The 16,154-nt window shown below is 47.6% G+C and overlaps 2 protein-coding genes across 2 annotated transcripts in view; both read left to right on the top strand.

Moving 5' to 3' along the window:
* Positions 1 to 16,154, top strand: part of LOC311604974 (zinc finger protein 560-like) — a 225,943-nt gene that overhangs the window by 77,286 nt on the left and 132,503 nt on the right. The gene's annotated exons all lie outside the window — the stretch shown is intronic.
* LOC311604975 (zinc finger protein 431-like) overlaps positions 8,939 to 16,154 on the top strand; it is a gene marked incomplete at its 3' end in the record, with an annotated part of 53,281 nt that continues 46,065 nt past the window's right edge. Inside the window, exon 1 of the mRNA XM_084795254.1 lies at positions 8,939 to 9,033. The remainder of the gene's footprint in view (positions 9,034 to 16,154) is intronic.

Here is a 16,154-nt window from a genome sequence, read left to right as displayed (position 1 = left end):
AGAGAGGCGGGGGAAAGAAGAAGGAAAGGAAAAGAAAACAGACTAGAACAAAAGGTGATGAATGTTTATAGACATGCACCCCAACTTTCATTTTAGCATCTTTTTTTTTTTTGAGATAGGGTTTCTCTGTGTAGCCTGCACTCCCTTTTAGACCAGGTTGGCCTTGAACTCACAAAGATCCACCTGCCTGTGCCTCCAGAGTGCTGGGATTAAAGGCGTGAGCCACCATTCCTGGCCTCATTTCACCCTCTTAATTCATGGTTCCCTCAGGATACCAAGCATATGCTCAAATTCTAGATATCACGCTATGTTTTAGGCAGCGAGGACGCAGGGAAGGCAAGAGTTTCTCTCCCAGATATCAACGCCTTCTACGACGAGGAGTATGAACTCAGCCGAACCTCCTATATTAATCAGAGATAAAACAGAAAATCTAAGTGCTTTGCTGCTCCGAGTCAAGTTTTGAGTGTATGGATAATCATTTTTCAAGGGGTTTCCTATGACCTCCTTTGCTTGTAAATAATCATTAGGTGTTTCTACTCCACTTAATACTGCTTTGTTCCAAAATAAAAGATTTATAGTAAGGTGTAAAGCACCAGAGCTGTGCAGCTATCAGCCCTTTAAGCTGTTTTGCTCTTTCCCAGCCTTGTACCTCAGTATTATCTGGCACAGCTGTTCCTGCCTGTGCTGCTTCTGTTCCATCCTGACAGCCCTCATGTGCACATGTTCCTGCTCTATGCTGCCCCCTGGCGGCTTCTTTCCTCTCCTTCTTCTCCTCCTAGACTTCTGCTTCCTCATGGTTCCTCTGAGACATCAAGCACCAGAACCTAAGCCCCGCCTACTTCTCTTCTGCCCAGCTATAGATTGACACCGACTTTATTTAACTGAACAAGACTAACGGCTAGCAAACTTTACACAACAGCCTTGGTGTATGTCAGAGTGTCCTCCTCTGGGCTATAACCAGATCTTGGGGCCAGTCATTAAGAGTTGGGTGTATAACACCAGACCAAGCACAACAGTTGAGACCTATTAAGAAGGCAGAACGGAAGACGGGATCCCAGGACAGGCAGGTGGAAGCTTCTGACCTGCTCTGCTCTGCTGCATTCGGTCACCACATCCAGAGCATGGCTGATACTCGCCCGATAAACACCCCCCAAAGGCTTCACCTCCATTTCCATTTCCCCACAGCGTGCTTCCACCGTCTCTTCCCTCATTTAGTCGCTCTGTCCTGGTAGTAGAAATAAAAAGGTTTTGAGGGAGACAACGCTGCTTAACGTTCTTCAGTGATTCAGTCTTTCCTCCTAAGAAGTTAGTTATAAGCATTTTAATTTTATATAAAATTCTTCCCTACTATTGACCCCCGCCTTGCATTTTATGCAAACACAGCAGAGTGTTTCTCCATTCAGTGCTCTTTGCTTTTTCTCCTATAAGGACTCTGGCCTGTGCCTTTAGCATTGCTACTCATCTTGTACATTTTAATTAGAGGAGATGTGTGGAGATATGTGGATGAGTAACATCCTTCAGTGACCATCTTCCCACAGAGACATCAACCTACTCACATATCCTGATACCTTCGCAAGGACTGAAGAAAGCGTAATTCTTGCTTTAGTGTAAGAAAATGGGAAGGTATACTCAGGAACGCAGAGGAAAGGAGTTGCCAGCAGCACTGCCCCTCCCCAGACCCTACTGCTTGGGGAAGGAAAATCATGAGAAGAATTTAAAACTGAAACCCATCATCAAGGCCATCAGGGTTAAACACAGTTTTTGAAAACCGTCCTATCTACTTGGGTCAGTCCCTATGGCCTGGGCTACCAGAACTGTGTTAGCCTCCTCTAACCAGGAGTAAAACTCCATCCACTGAAGAGCAGGGCATAAGAACCAGAACAGGGTGGTGTCGTAAGAACACAGTGCCAGGCTCACCACGCAGAGACCAGTAACCAACAGCAAGCAAAGACCACAGACACAGGTCAAAGCCAGTAACCATATACTGTTGACCAATGTGATGCCTAATTTCAGTTGTCATCTGAAGAGACCTAGCATCTCCTGCAAGAAGAGCCACTGAGCAAGGCTGTGTGGGAATTGTCTTGAGGAATGAACTGAGGTGGGAAGCAGAGCCCATTCTGGTTCTCCTCAAGGTGGACTGCACCATCTTGGGTAGGGTTCCTAGGCTGCAGAAAGGAGAGAGGGAGCTGAGCATCAACATTCATTTCTTCCTCATCGCAAATCACGAATGCAGTTTGACCTGACAGCATCAGTCTCCTGCTACTGTGACATCTCCTTCACAATACACTGCATCCTCAATCTGCAAACCCAAATAGCACACCCTGATATTTGGTACGCAAGAGAGAAAGGGTTATTACAGCCAAAAAAGGAAGTAAGACAACCAACCTCAAAACCAAGTAGAATCTGTACAGTAGTAGATAAATTAAGGATTTACTTGCATTATCTTAACCTTGTGTAAGCCAGGGCACACCAGCCTTCCTGCTTTGTGGCCCTTGCAGCCATGAAACTCAGCTGCCAACTAGCTTAGCGTTAGTCTGGGAGGCTAAGGGACCATCCCCACCAACTGTCCTGCACCTTTTAGTTGAAGGGTCATTACCAGGCCAAGGATGGTGAATAGGAATCTGGAACAGTTCTTACACCCCAAAGAGTCCTGTACCCCAGTGGGGACGACATCTCAGTCTGCATTACTGCCAGCTCCTGTGTGGCCCCATTGCACCTGAGCCTGGACAAACCCTTGAGGTTATGACTAAGACATGGCCAGCCAAGCATCAGCCTGTGTGTGTCGACGCCGCCCCCTACCAGCAGGAAAGACACCAACACCGGGAACTCTTCTTGCAGCAGTTTATTCAGGAACTTTGACTACCAGAGTGACCCTGGGAAAAGCTCCCACAGAACCTTTATAACTGTGCCTGGTCCTATCAGAAACTGCCACGTTGTCACTCTTGGTTGGTGCGTTCGGATCACGCCACCTCACGCTATGCCTTCAGGCATGCGCATAAGGGGCTCGCTCAAAGGTGCATTGCGCATGCGCATAAGGGGCGCATTGCGCCGGGGAAGCAGCAGGGGGCGCTGCTATCTGTGGCTCTCCACATGTGTGACCAAGAGTTTCCCTCACAGACACTCTCCCAGCATCAGGAAGCAGAGAGCATAAAGGACTCCATTCACTGTGAGTAGGATCTCAGAGTTGGCCTCATGACATCTAAGAATAGGAAGATCTGAATAACCTCCATCCCTAGAAGTGCAGGTGGAAGAAACCCTGGAGCATCCTGAGAGCACAGAAGACACAGAATCCCAGTCTGTCAGACTTCTGCTGCATTAGCTGCATCGTCACAGACGATGACGTCACCTCAGAAATAAGTAGCCCGTGCAGGTGTGGGTCTCAGTCCCAACACAGCGCTGTGCAGGTCTTGGGGAGCTCAGGGCGTGGCCTGGCAAGGTAGCATTAAACTCTACAACATGACTAAGAACCTGGGAATGGTTCGTGCTCTTCCACACTGACTTTGACCAGAGGAGGCATAGCCCAGCCTGAGCACCAGTTAGTAAGTGAAAAAAAAATTGGAAAGTATATTGTTTTTCACTAATATTTCTTTAAGGATGTATATCTTCAGAACTACTGTCTATAAATAATAAGTTTATTTTGCATGACTGAATTTATTTCATAGCAGGGGAGAAAATTTTCCTGTGAAATTTATTTGTACTCTAGGATCTGGGCTAACTTGGTCATATCAGTAGGAATGATTTTGACAAACCAGTTAACCCTTCCGTTTAAATACACCATTTATAAAACGGGGCTACAGATATTATTTCACAATTTAATTTATTAAACTGAAACTGTATGTCTGGGTCACAAAAAATATCATTCTGACTGCCATCACCTTTCATGTAAAAAAAAAAAAAAGAGTTGTTGTGGTCATGGTGTGTCATCACATCAATACAACACTGACTAGGACAGAAGTTGGCACCAGGGGACAGGGCACTGCTGTGACACGCCTGAGCATGCTGATTGTTGGTGGAATGTGGACTTTGGGACTTTGGATAAAGAAAGTGATTGACTGACGTAAGTGGCACTTACGGGACCATTCTAGAAGGATTGTGGAAGACAGTGGTGCTGAGAAAGTTATAGATTATGATGGCCTGGCTCAAGAGGCCATAGAGAGTATTAGTAAGGGAGACATGGTTCCTGTGATATTTTGGTGAACAATGTGGCTGCTTTCTTGCCTGCTTGCTGAAGGAGGCTAAATTAAAGAGGTGCATATTGATGGCATCAGCAGAAGAGATTTGAATACAACCTAGTATTGATTCTGGTGTGTGCTTATTAGTGCTCACCCTTATGCAGGTTTATAGTGAAAAGGAGCAACCTGAGGAAAGAAAAATACAAAATTTATATCTGAGGAGAGCAGGAGAACCAGGCTGTGCAAAGTGGAGGTAAGAAGTTTAATGAAAAGCCTGACGACAGATGACTAACGGGAGGGGTGACATCACAGCAAGACCCCCACCAGCTCAGGCTCCAACTTGTGCTAAGTATGTTAAGGAAAGCTTGGGCAGTGAAGGAAGCCGTCACCAACAGGAAGACGGTACAAACGCGACTGGAGGAAGAGGCCAAGTGCAGCCCCAGCAAGCGCAGAACTCAGCGCGTTCTGCTACTTGGTTCTGGCTTAAAATTCAAGGAGACACAAAAAGAGGTTGCGTGATGTTACTTTGGGACTGAGGACAGGCCTGGGTCACAGGGTGTCCCTGCATAAAATCCCAGAGAAACCACTGAGTGAAGCTGTGAAGGCGAAGCCTGGGTTGTCCTGAACATGCCAGAGTCATGGGATGCCTTCTGAGGAGGCGCACTGACAGGATGTGGAACCAGCCCAAGAGAGAGAAGAGTGTGACAGTCAGGAAAGGTGAGTGGCGCTGGAGATCTGAAGAGCAATTCTGACATCAGATGTGTAGCTGCAAAGTTTGCCCTTCGCCCAGTTGCTTTGTTCCTGCATCTCCTTACTGTGCTTCCATTCCTCCTCCTTGGGATGGTAATGTATATTCGGGGATGTCGTATGCTGCAAGAATGTTCTTTGTTGTACAGTGGATCCCGTAGGCCAATGTGTCTGGATGCTTACTCATCAGGGAATAGCGCTCCTTTGGAGGGATTTGGGGTGTGGTCCTGTAGGAGTAGGTGTGGTCTTGTTGAGGAGGTGTGACACTGGGAGTGGGCTGTAAGGTTTCAAGGACCCAAGCCATGTCTAGAACCCTTAAGTCTTCCTGCTATTGGTTGGTAAGCATATTGACTTCTAAGCAGCCATGTCTGCCTGGGGACCACCAGGCTCTGCATCATGATGACAACGGACTAGACTTCTACAGCTGTGAGCAAGCCTCCGTTATACGCTTCTCTTTATAAGAGTTACTGCGATCCTGGTGACTATTCATTGTGTGGACCTGCCCTGTGTAAAACGTTAGCTGCTGAGTGCTGTATGCCGACACAGAAGCCAGAGCCAAACGCCCTGTGTCTCCGTCCTCTCACCAGACTGGAGTGAGCCAACCGGGTTTGCACTTAACCATATGAGAGAGTTGCCCAACTGGAAACTACATTGGCTCAGGTTAGCCTCCCCATATTGTATGCCCACTAGTCTGGCTTGCCTTCATTTTTACGGTATGGATTAATGCATACTGGTAGAGTTCACTGAAATGCATTCGCCTGCCACATCAGAACCTTCGTTATAATGGAGACCCTTGAAGCTCGCTGACTTAAACTAAGCAGTCTGTGGCCCGGCTACTGCCCAGCCTCTTTCCCCCTGCAGTGCGCACAGTAAACCGTTCCTTCCATTCTGGCTTCAAGGCAAAAGTCATCCTCCACACAGGATAATTCCCCTGTTACTGCAGCTGACAGCCCATTCCACGACTCAAACGGTTCCACTAGAACCGTGTGGTGTTATGAACCCGTAATCTTAGCCTTGAGGAGGTTGACCCAGGAGGACAGGGGCATTGCCCTATCCAGCCACACACTGGGACCAAGACAACATGACTCATCAAGAGAGACCCTGTCTCAAAATATTTTTTCTGGAAGCCTGGAGGTGACGCTGTCCTGAATTTAATGAGCCTCCTCAGTGAGGAACCGTGCCACAGACTCAGAGCTTTATCAAGGAAAATGTCGGTAGTGAGAACAAGTCTCCAGGTCTGTATGATGCTCAGGAGGATCAGCCCAGAAACACAATTGCTAACTCAGCATACACCAGGGCTCTGCACTCTACGGTTCAGCCCTGCGGTCTCCCTGCACTAAGTAGCTACTTCCCCTTATTCCTCATGGAAACAGGGTCTCTGGCATGGACAGCGGATAACAGAATGTGAGGTGGAGTTATGCCCCTGCCTCAGAGCAGAAAGGGTGCCCAGCCCATCCAGCTCAATTTTATTTTTTAAAGATTTATTTATTTATTTATTTAGTATGAATACAGTGCTCTGCCTGCTTGTATCCTTGCAGGCCAGAAGAGGGCATCAGATCACAGTATAGATGATTGTGAGCCACCATGTGGTTTCTGGGAATTGAACGCAGGACCTTCAGAAGAGCAGTCAGTGCTCTTAACCACTGAGCCATCTCTCCAGCCCCCAGGTCAAATTTAAATCATCACATTAATAATCACCAGGCATCAGCAAATCCAATGAGGGACACCTGGGATTGCTCACACTTCTCTCAGCTGCACACTGATAGCCAAAAACACTAACACTTCCATGCTTCCTGTGGTGGCACTGGCATATCACACCAGCATTGAGGAGGAGGAAGAAGAATATTAAAAGTTTAAGCCAGCCTGGTCTATGGCACAAAACACCAGCAATTAGGGTCTCCAAGGGGGTGGGGAGTTCCAAGAGGAGGGTTTAGTATGAGAGGGTAAAGACAGAAAGCTGGGGATCGGTAGGTGTTTCAAACATTGATGGCTCATACTTGTCAGAACGTGGTCCAGGGATATAGTTAATGTTCTGGAAATTCTGAGCGCTTGTGAGAAACAAGCCATTCCATATGTGTCCTCAGCTTCCACAAAACGCAGAGTTGTTCTTACGGTGGGTTTTGTGCTCCTCCAAAGTATAGTGGAGAGGAGAGAGTTTTTTTCAAATTACTTATTGTTGTTTGATGCTTTCATTCAAACACATAATCATGGCTCTGGGAACGCCATGTTTTTATCATGTGTAGCTTGTGCTTGTGATTATATATAGCTGGTACTTAAGAGAACTTTACTCATGTGACCTTTCTTAGCCACCAGATTATATGTTGCCTGGTGCTCTAAACACGGTTAGGCCACCTCAAATGTCAGCTCCCTTGTCCCACCACCTATGGAGCACTGACAGGGCTCTGCTGCTAACCACACCCTCAGCCCCTCACGTGGTTTTTTATCATCGTGATTTGTGCCACTGAGATATTTGTAAAGACATAAGCCACAGGACACGTGTGGGTGTCAGAGGACTAGTTGGAAGTGCAGCATCTCTCCAGGTTATAGAACTCAGGCCTTCAGACTTGGAGGCAAGTGTCTCTACTCACTCAGCCAGCTAGCTGGCTCCTCCCATGGCTCTCCCTTCTAACCCACCCATTTTCACTCTATTGGCTGTAGTGTCTTTAATCCTTTTGGGGTAGAGAATAGCTGGCAGTAATTGTTGGCCAGCATCTGCCTACTGAGCTTGAAACAAAAACATATTTTGAGCCAGGGTCTGGTTAAGTCCTCCAAATATTTTGCCCACACAGTCTGTAGTCATAGCAGGCCTTAAACTTGTCATGCTCCTGCCTCAGCCTTCCTTGTGGTGATTCCAGGACTGGACCACCACTCTTAGCTTTAGGGAAATTAGCAACCAGTGTCTGTTGTCTTTGAAGAAGTTATTTAGGTCACAGTGTTTCTACTATGTCCATTTGGTGTCATTAATATTTCTTGTTCTCTATTAGGTAGATTTCAGCTCTAGTCTCTTCTGGTCTCTCTTTGTCAACTCTCTTTCCACGCATTGATACTTTTGTTTCCATTGTCACATGTTAAGGGACATATGTAAAAACATATTTAGGTTGGAGGTGAGCCTTTTGGGAACCAAATTTATCCAAGATGTTCTCAATGCCCTGATAAAAGCACCAAGGGAACATTACTTTTGGTTTCTATCTATGGGAGACTTGGGGAGGTCTGGTTTGATGCTTGACCAAGCTTCTTGAGGAAGTCAAGGAACCAGGCTCTTCAGCCTGAGAGTCTGTGGTTTGCAGTCTCATGGCTGCTCTGTGCTCACTCTGAGGTGTCCTGTGTTCTTCTGCTAACATTGCTAAATTATCTTTCTGATAACTGTCTCATTCTCCACCAAAAAGTGCATCAGAGAGCTGTGCATCTTAATAACCTTTCTTGACATTATATATATCCTTTTGACCTTTTGAGACAGGGTTTCTCTGTGTAGCCTTGGCCATCCTGGACTCACTTTGTAGACCAGGCTGGCCTCGAACTCACAGCCATCTGACTGCCTCCGCCTCCCAGATGCTGGGATTAAAGGGGTCTGGCACCATGTCTGGCCAGACTTTCTATTTCTGTCTTCTCATTCCAAGTGCTTACCCAGGTCACTACCCTATAGGGGCTATAATTGTTAGTGTTTGGTGTCAAGGACCAAGTTGTTTTGGTTGTTTGGCTGGCTTTGAGGCAGGGGCATCAATTCACTGCACATTGATCTTTGTACACTAGACACCTAATGCCTACAAGAAGTGAACACTGAGTGCAAGAATAGTGCATGGATGACTTTACAGTTCAGGAGCAATGCGAAACTCCGCGAGTATGAGACAGTTTTGTTTTGTTTTGTTTTTCCTGGAGTGGAAGCCTGAATCACTGTGCTTTGTCCCTTCAGAGTACTTGGTCCCTAAGGGAGAAGCTCCTGTCAGTTAAGCCTCATTAGCCAATCAGAGCGTCCAGACGGACCCACCAGTCAATATGAGGAGGGCACTTCCGGCCCTCCAGGCGAAGACCGTTGGAGAAACAGGCACGTGGTTGTCCTTCCGGCGCTGTGGTCCTCTGCAGGGAGATCTGAGGAGAGCAACGAACCCCCGCCATGGTGAGCTGGGATCGCTGTCCCCACGCAGGGAGGATCCGCGGGAGCCAGTGTGAACTTAGTGCCCGGGCCACGTGAACCAGCGGCAAGATCGGCCGCCCGCGTGATTCCTCCTGTTCCCCAGAGGGCGCTGCAGCTCCAGGCGGAAGCCTGACCTCGGGATGACTTAGGTGCTCTGGCTGTGGTCGCTCAGAGCCTGGGGAGCAGAGCCCTGTGTGGAACATCCCTGTTGTGCCATGACCGTGCAGTGGTCTCCCTGCTGCTTTTTACTGTGACAGGGGAAGGCGGACTCGCTGCCTCGCAGAGCCCTGGCTTCTCTGGTGTCTTCTAGGAGTTCTGCGCTGGGCACTGGACACTCAGGTGCAGGATCCGTGTGCAGTTAATTCTGTGCAGGTGGAAAGTCTGTGTCACTAACACATTTGCATGTGGATGCCGCGGGGGTCCAGGCACCTGTGTTACTAAGTCTTTCTGTGTAACTAGGGTGGCCTGGAACTCACAGTAATCCCCCTGCCTCTACCTTCCCAGGCCTTGAATCCTGGCCATCAACCGCCCAGCTACAGTATACTCTTTATTTTGTGGTTGACAGGAGCAAGATCGGTTCTCACCCTGGTAGACTCTATGGCATCTGGCAGGGTTAGGAAAGCTAGTCCTCACGGAGGAGGATTCAGTGCCCCATTCAGCCCACATCTCTGAATCCCATGTCCCATGCCCTTGGTGTATTCAGTAATAGGGCTTTGCTGGTGAGATCACAGAAGTGACCAAAGGTGGCAGCGACAATCTCTAATGTTTGGGGGTCTTTTGTGCTCCTCTGACCAGCAACTCAAAGGCCAGTGTCTCATGTCAGGGTCCTTGTGTTTGAGGGTTTCTCTCGGGCACCTTTGATTTCAGGATACATCCTTGTCTTCTGTGGGGACTTGGGTCATTTGATCTGGTTTGATTTCTAAGACTGTAACAAAGGGCAAAGATACCAGCCATGGACAGAGACACACTGCTCTGGAGGCCGAGCTCTGAGCACAGATCTTGGTCTCCACATGGAGCCTCCTCCACTTGCTGGTTGTGTGTGACCATCTCAGCCTGTTCCTAAGGACTTCAGCCAGAGAGGGAAGAGATCACTGAGAAATTAAGCATTTCAGAATAATCCTGTTAGCCAGTGAGACTTCATTTATTTAAAATTACATACAGAGCTAGGACAAGCCGTGTACCAGAAAGATAATGAAAGATGATAAATTTCAGGACTTCTAAGAGTTGCGTAGAAAAGCTCTTGCGATCTGGGATCCTTCTCCGTAGGTTCTGGCAAGGACAGAAGGACTCCAAGGCATCGATGTCTAGTCAGTGGGCATGGATACAGACACATACACACAGAGATACACACACACACACACACACACACACACACACACACACACACACACACACATGCAGATGTTTAAGATCAACACTTCAGGGCCAGGCTTTCCAGAAGACCCCATTTTGATTGTCTAAGGCCCCTTTCTTTTGCAGGAGAATGGCTCAGGCTCACATTTGTACTCTTTGCTTCAGGCCCCTTTAGGGAATGTATTAGCACAGACCAACATCTTTTCTTAAGGTCCAGGCCTTTTCCTGATTTTCAATAGGCCGAGACCCACACCTCTTCTTTGGCCGACGCCTCTTCAGAATTAGGGGTAGACCCAGACTTCTTTGGACACATGCCGCTTCAGGGTTGGGGATACAGCCAGGTCAACACATGATTTCCTTTGGGCCCAGGCCTCATCAGAATTAGAAGTATCCCCAGGTATATTATTTTTCCTCTGGCCTAGGCCACTTAATGGGTCACAATAGGCCAGTGCTCACACTTCTTATGGCCCCAGCCTATTCAGGGTTGTGGACTGGCCCAGGTCCACAAGACGTCTTTGGGTCAAAGCCTCATCATGATTCAAGTTTGTCCCAGGCCCATCATTCTTCCTCAGGCCTCAGCCTAGTCAGGCATTCCAATAGGCCAATGCCAACACCACATCATAGCGCCTCCTCAGAGTTGGTGATAGGCCGAATCCAGCACCTCAGGTTCATTGCGCCTAGGCCTCTTCAGGGTTGTGGAAAGGCCCAGTCTAAGACCCCATTTTCTTAGACCCAAGGCCTATTCAGGGTTGGGGATAGGCCTGAGCCCCATACCTTCTCTTCTTAGGGCGTAGGCCTCTTCAGGGTTGGGGATAGGCCCAGGCCCACACATCCTCTTCTTAGGGCCCAGGCCTCTTCAAAGTTGGGGATAGGCCCAGGCCCACACATCCTCTTCTTAGGGCCCAGGCCTTTCAGGGTTGGGGATAGGCCCAGGCCCACACATCCTCTTCCTAGGGCCCAGGCCTCCTCAGGGTTGGAGATAGGCCCAGGCCCACACATCCTCTTCTTAGGGACCAGGCCTCTTCAGGGTTGGGGATAGGCCCAGGCCACACATCCTCTTCTTAGGGCCCAGGCCTCTTCAGGGTTAGGGATAGGCCCAGGCCCACACATCCTCTTCTTAGGGCCCAGGCCTCTTCAGGGTTGGGGATAGGCCCAGGCCCTACACATCCTTTTCTTAGGGCCCAGGCCTCTTCAGGGTTGGGGATAGGCCCAGGCCCTACACATCCTTTTCTTAGGGCCCAAGCCTCTTCAGGGTTGGGGATAGGCCCAGGCCCACACATCCTCTTCTTAGGGCCCAGGCCTCTCACGGTTAGGGGTAGGCCCAGGCCAACACCTCCTCTTCTTAGGGCACATGCCTATTCAGGGTTCACCCCAGAAGTCCTAAAGTAGGCAGGCACATGGGACTGCTGTAAATTTCAGCCCTCCTTGGTGGACTCTGAGTTGTCCTCTGCCTAAGACTGCTGCTCTTCCTGGAGCAGGAGTTAACTCTGTGATGTCACAGAGGCCTGGCCTCACCTCACTCACTGAATCACAATGGGCAGCTTGCTATCCTGGGCCACTTGTGCCTGCTCCAACACTAACTATACCTTGTCTCCTGTCTCACCTCTGTGCACCATGAATCCTTTAGCTTGGGTTGGTATTTTGTGTTTTTAGCTGAGGACTTGCCTTCAATGCCTTCGTTTTGGAGGCAACAGTTCAAAACTTTTAGGTGAAGAGTGTGGATAAGTCGCAATCCATCTCTTTTAAGGCAGAGCCCAGTGTGTTAGGGGCAGAGACTCCTGGGAGCATCTGCTTTGTGTGTCTGTCCTCAGGGGACCGTTCACCAGAGCAACTGTGCGAGTGAATGGCCATGCTGCCCAGATTTGCTCAGAGCCTCCGTCTCCATGGGCTTGCAGGTCTCGCAGTGCTGGGCTGGCTTTCTCAGCCCTACTCTGACCAGAGACTCTGTCAAGTCCATGTTTGCCCTGTGCTGCAGCTGCCTTCTCTCAACCACTGGGTTTCCATTCTTTCTCATGAAGGGGCTGCAGATGTAAAACATGACAGTCACCCAACACTGGGGATTGCTGCACACCCAGCCTGTGGTGCCACCATGCATTCTATGTAGTGGCCCAGAATGGTGGAAAGTTTCATGTTGAATTGTAAAAGCTATAAACCTCAATTTAAATTAGTCTGGTTCTGTCTTCAGAGACAGAAAGTCCAGCTGCGGGCAAGAGAATATTTTACATAGTCACACTGTGTGTGTGTGTGTGTGTGTGTGTGTGTGTGTGTGTGTGTGTGTGTTTGCATTCAGGGAGCCTCCCTTGCATCATGACTCATGAACATGAGGATTCTGTTGATGTAATTTAGAGACTGTGGGAGGGTAGAGTTCCTGGTGGAAGGACAGGTTTTACAGCAGGTGAAGGGTTGATGCTTCTATGTCGTGAGCCTCGGCATGTGCTGTGTCCTGCACAGCTTCACTGTGGCTCTAGCTGGCTTTCCAGGATGGAACACGGGTTGTATATTGGAATATGTGGGCACACATACTTGTCTTCTTCATTACTGTGAGAAAATGTCCACTCTCCCCAAACCATCACCCTCTCCTGGTAGAACCCGGGGTTGTCTTAGTTGATTTTCTAGAAGAGGCCTTGGTACCCTGCACACCTGCATTCAAACTGCCCCAGGAAGCACCGTGGCCATCAGAACTTGGGCAGGAGGAATAGGCTCGTCACTAGGACACACAAGAGAAGCACAATACTAATACTAATACTGCCAAATACAACCAAGCTGGACATTGTGGAAAGCTTGGCAGAAATAGCTTCTTCATTGTAAAGAGGTTTACGGTATCAAGGCTAAAAAATCTTTCCTTTTTATTCAGACAAGAAAGAGATGTTGCAGGATATTAGATCACTCTGTGAATTCTGAGATTGTGTTATTTACTGCAAAACACAAATTTAAAAAACCCTGTGTCTAGCTGTGTTGTGGTCAGCCTTGGCACACAGCTTTAATCTTAAAGTTTTCTGATGACTATTCCAAACAGGTTAAATAAAGTAAGCCTTAGATTAACAGGTGGAGCAAGCATCCAGTTGACAGTGAGTGAACATGGGAGAAACCATAGGGAGTAAGAGGAAGTCAGGAGGACAGGATAGAGAGCTGCACAGGAAGCAAAAGGGAGGGACATTCAGTTTTATGGGTTTTTGAGATGGAGTAGAGAAGGGGAAGTTTTGGGGAGGGACACTGGATGTGGAGGAAGGTCAACTGGGTGCTTTCTCTGCCTCTCAGAGCTGGCAGGCTTTCACCCCAGCATCTGGCTCCTGAGTCTTCATTGGTAAATAGAATGATTGAGATTTTGTTTCAAACAAAGAAGCAAAAATCAAACAGACCCAACACAGTGAATCCCAAGCTGAGTACTCTCAATTTGGTTATTGCAAATAATAACAAAAACTAATAATGATGATGATGGTGGTGGTGGTGGTCATGATGATAACGATGATGGTGCAGAGAGAGGGAGAGAAGGCTAGTCCTGGACCAGCAGATCCTACTGTGCTCTGGCAGTTAGAGTCCAAAGAGCCTTCAGAAACCTAAAGCTCTTCCATAGCTCTAAGGAAGATGGCATTCACTGATGGGCTGTCAGAAAGCCCTTTAGTGAAGAAGGTAAGAAGCCCAGGAACAAAGTGCCCAAGATTCAGCATCTGGCTGACTCCACATGTCCTGCAACACAAATAACAACACAGAGCCTGAAGAAACAGCACAGGAATAGAAATAAGGAGGAGGCTGCAGAACATGCTGAACTTGTAGCCACGAGAATGGAAGAAGCCAAGGAAATCACCAGGAACAGACTGCCAAGAGATGTGGGCCGTCCTCACTGAGAGTGTTGAGGCGCACCAACTTTGAGCCATGTCCAGACATGTCCAGGCCTTCCTGCTTAGCATCACCACAGCCATTGTGTTTTGAAGTCTCCATTTTTATCCTCAGCTTAAATTAAGTTCAAGTTCTTAGGCTTTGCCTTTTACTTACAAGTCAATACTTGCTGGATGTTCTGCTTGAATGAATGTTCTAGGTTCCACTTAAACAAAACCACACTATCCTGCCATGTTGGTTTCTCCTGGAATGGTCAGGAACCGGAATGTCCCAAGCTCCTCTCCCCTCTATCTTAGCCAATCATCTTCAACTGCTTTGTTTAGCTAGTCAACATGGCGCAACGCTGCCCTCCCCTTGCTTCCCACACCTGCTTATCTGGTTGCAACCTGGTTACAGTTTCTCTTAGAAAAAGCCTGCCTTAGAAATGGCTCAGTGTGGCAGGCTTGGTGGCCCAGGCCTTTAATCCCAGCACTCTGGAGGGAGGCAAAGAAAGGCGGTCCGCTGTGAATTTGAGCCCAGCCTGGTCTACAAAACGAGTCTAGGACAGCCAAGGCTACATAGAGAAACCCTGTCTCGAAAAAACCAAAACAACAACAACAACAACAACAACAACCAAAGAAATGGCTCGGGGTCACAGTTTGGCTCCTGAGTCCACTGTGTCCCTGACTGGTCAGTGTTCAATAAACTTTCATCATTCTAAGTCTGGTGTCTGAGTGATCAGTTCAGGGTATTCTTGAACCCCAAAAGAGCTTCTTTCTTCTTCTGAGTCTGAATCCAGCCAAAAACAAGTCTTCCAGAGTAAGAAATAAATGATCAAACCTTGAATATTTTCAGGGCTGTCCTTCTGGTGAGCACATTGTAGCTCTGTCAAAGCCCACAGAAGATGCACACCAAGAGTGAACTCTGCTGTCGATCTCTGGTGGCAACAGTGTGACCATGAAGATTCTTGGACCAGGTTGTCGGTCGGATGCTGTAATGGAGAGGGTTCTCAACTTTGCTGTCATCCTAAATTGCTAAAAAAAAATTGAAAGATTGTTTTAAAAAAGTGTTTCCTACTCAACTCTCCAAAGACCCTTTGATAAAAACTCTCTTTGCTGACATTTGGAAAACCTCTCCTACTTTCCAGTAAACATAGAAACGTGGACTCACCCTTCTACTAGGTCAGCATGACAATCACATGGATCAGTGATTTAGAAAGAATATTTTATAACCCCCACATATAAATAAGAAAGGGGCCTTCTTATCCTATCCTCCATCTTTTAGCCATCTTGGTCTTTTAGGCCCAAGATAATGGCCTAAAATCAGAACTTCAAATCAACCATTTCTTCCCTGTAGTTTTTTTTTTCAAGAATATTAAAGAGGTGTTTTTCAAAAGGAAAAGGGGGTCATACAAACATGCTTTAGTTTAAAATGGAGAGTTCTGCCAGCTCTCTTCTCTCAGCCTGTGAGACAGTGGAGAAGGTTTTATAAACATGGTCTCCTAGGGGCGGGCATCCCTCCCTATATAGGGAGCAGCAGCCAAAGCAAAACAAAGGAAAGAGGCTTATCCAGTCCTTGGTAGACTCTAATGAGGGATGTTAAAGTCCTTTTGGTTTTGTTGTTGTTTTTGTTGTTGTTTTGTTTTCTCGTTGTCCTGTTCTTTTTACATGTTCAAACTGTGGGATCTATATGCACAGTGGTGTTTTCAATCTATGTCTAAAGCTTTAGCTATTAATTGAGGAAATTTGGCTATGAAAGCAAGGTCATTCATTGTTGGACCCATTGCTAGGGGGAGGCCAGATCAGGTGACCAGTTTCTGGAGTTTTTAAGCTACTATTTCAGTAGTTTTAATCCATTTGGGAGAACGCTGTTACTGACCTGGAAAAGGTATATCTGAAAACTAGCAAGTACTTTTATCCTCCCTAATGAGGATA

This window comes from Acomys minous, assembly GCF_964271855.1.
Source record: "Acomys minous genome assembly, chromosome: 9".
Taxonomy (NCBI): Eukaryota; Metazoa; Chordata; class Mammalia; order Rodentia; family Muridae; genus Acomys; species Acomys minous.
The sequence above is the reverse complement of the archived record's forward strand: the minus strand, read 5'-3'. Positions and strand labels throughout refer to the sequence as shown.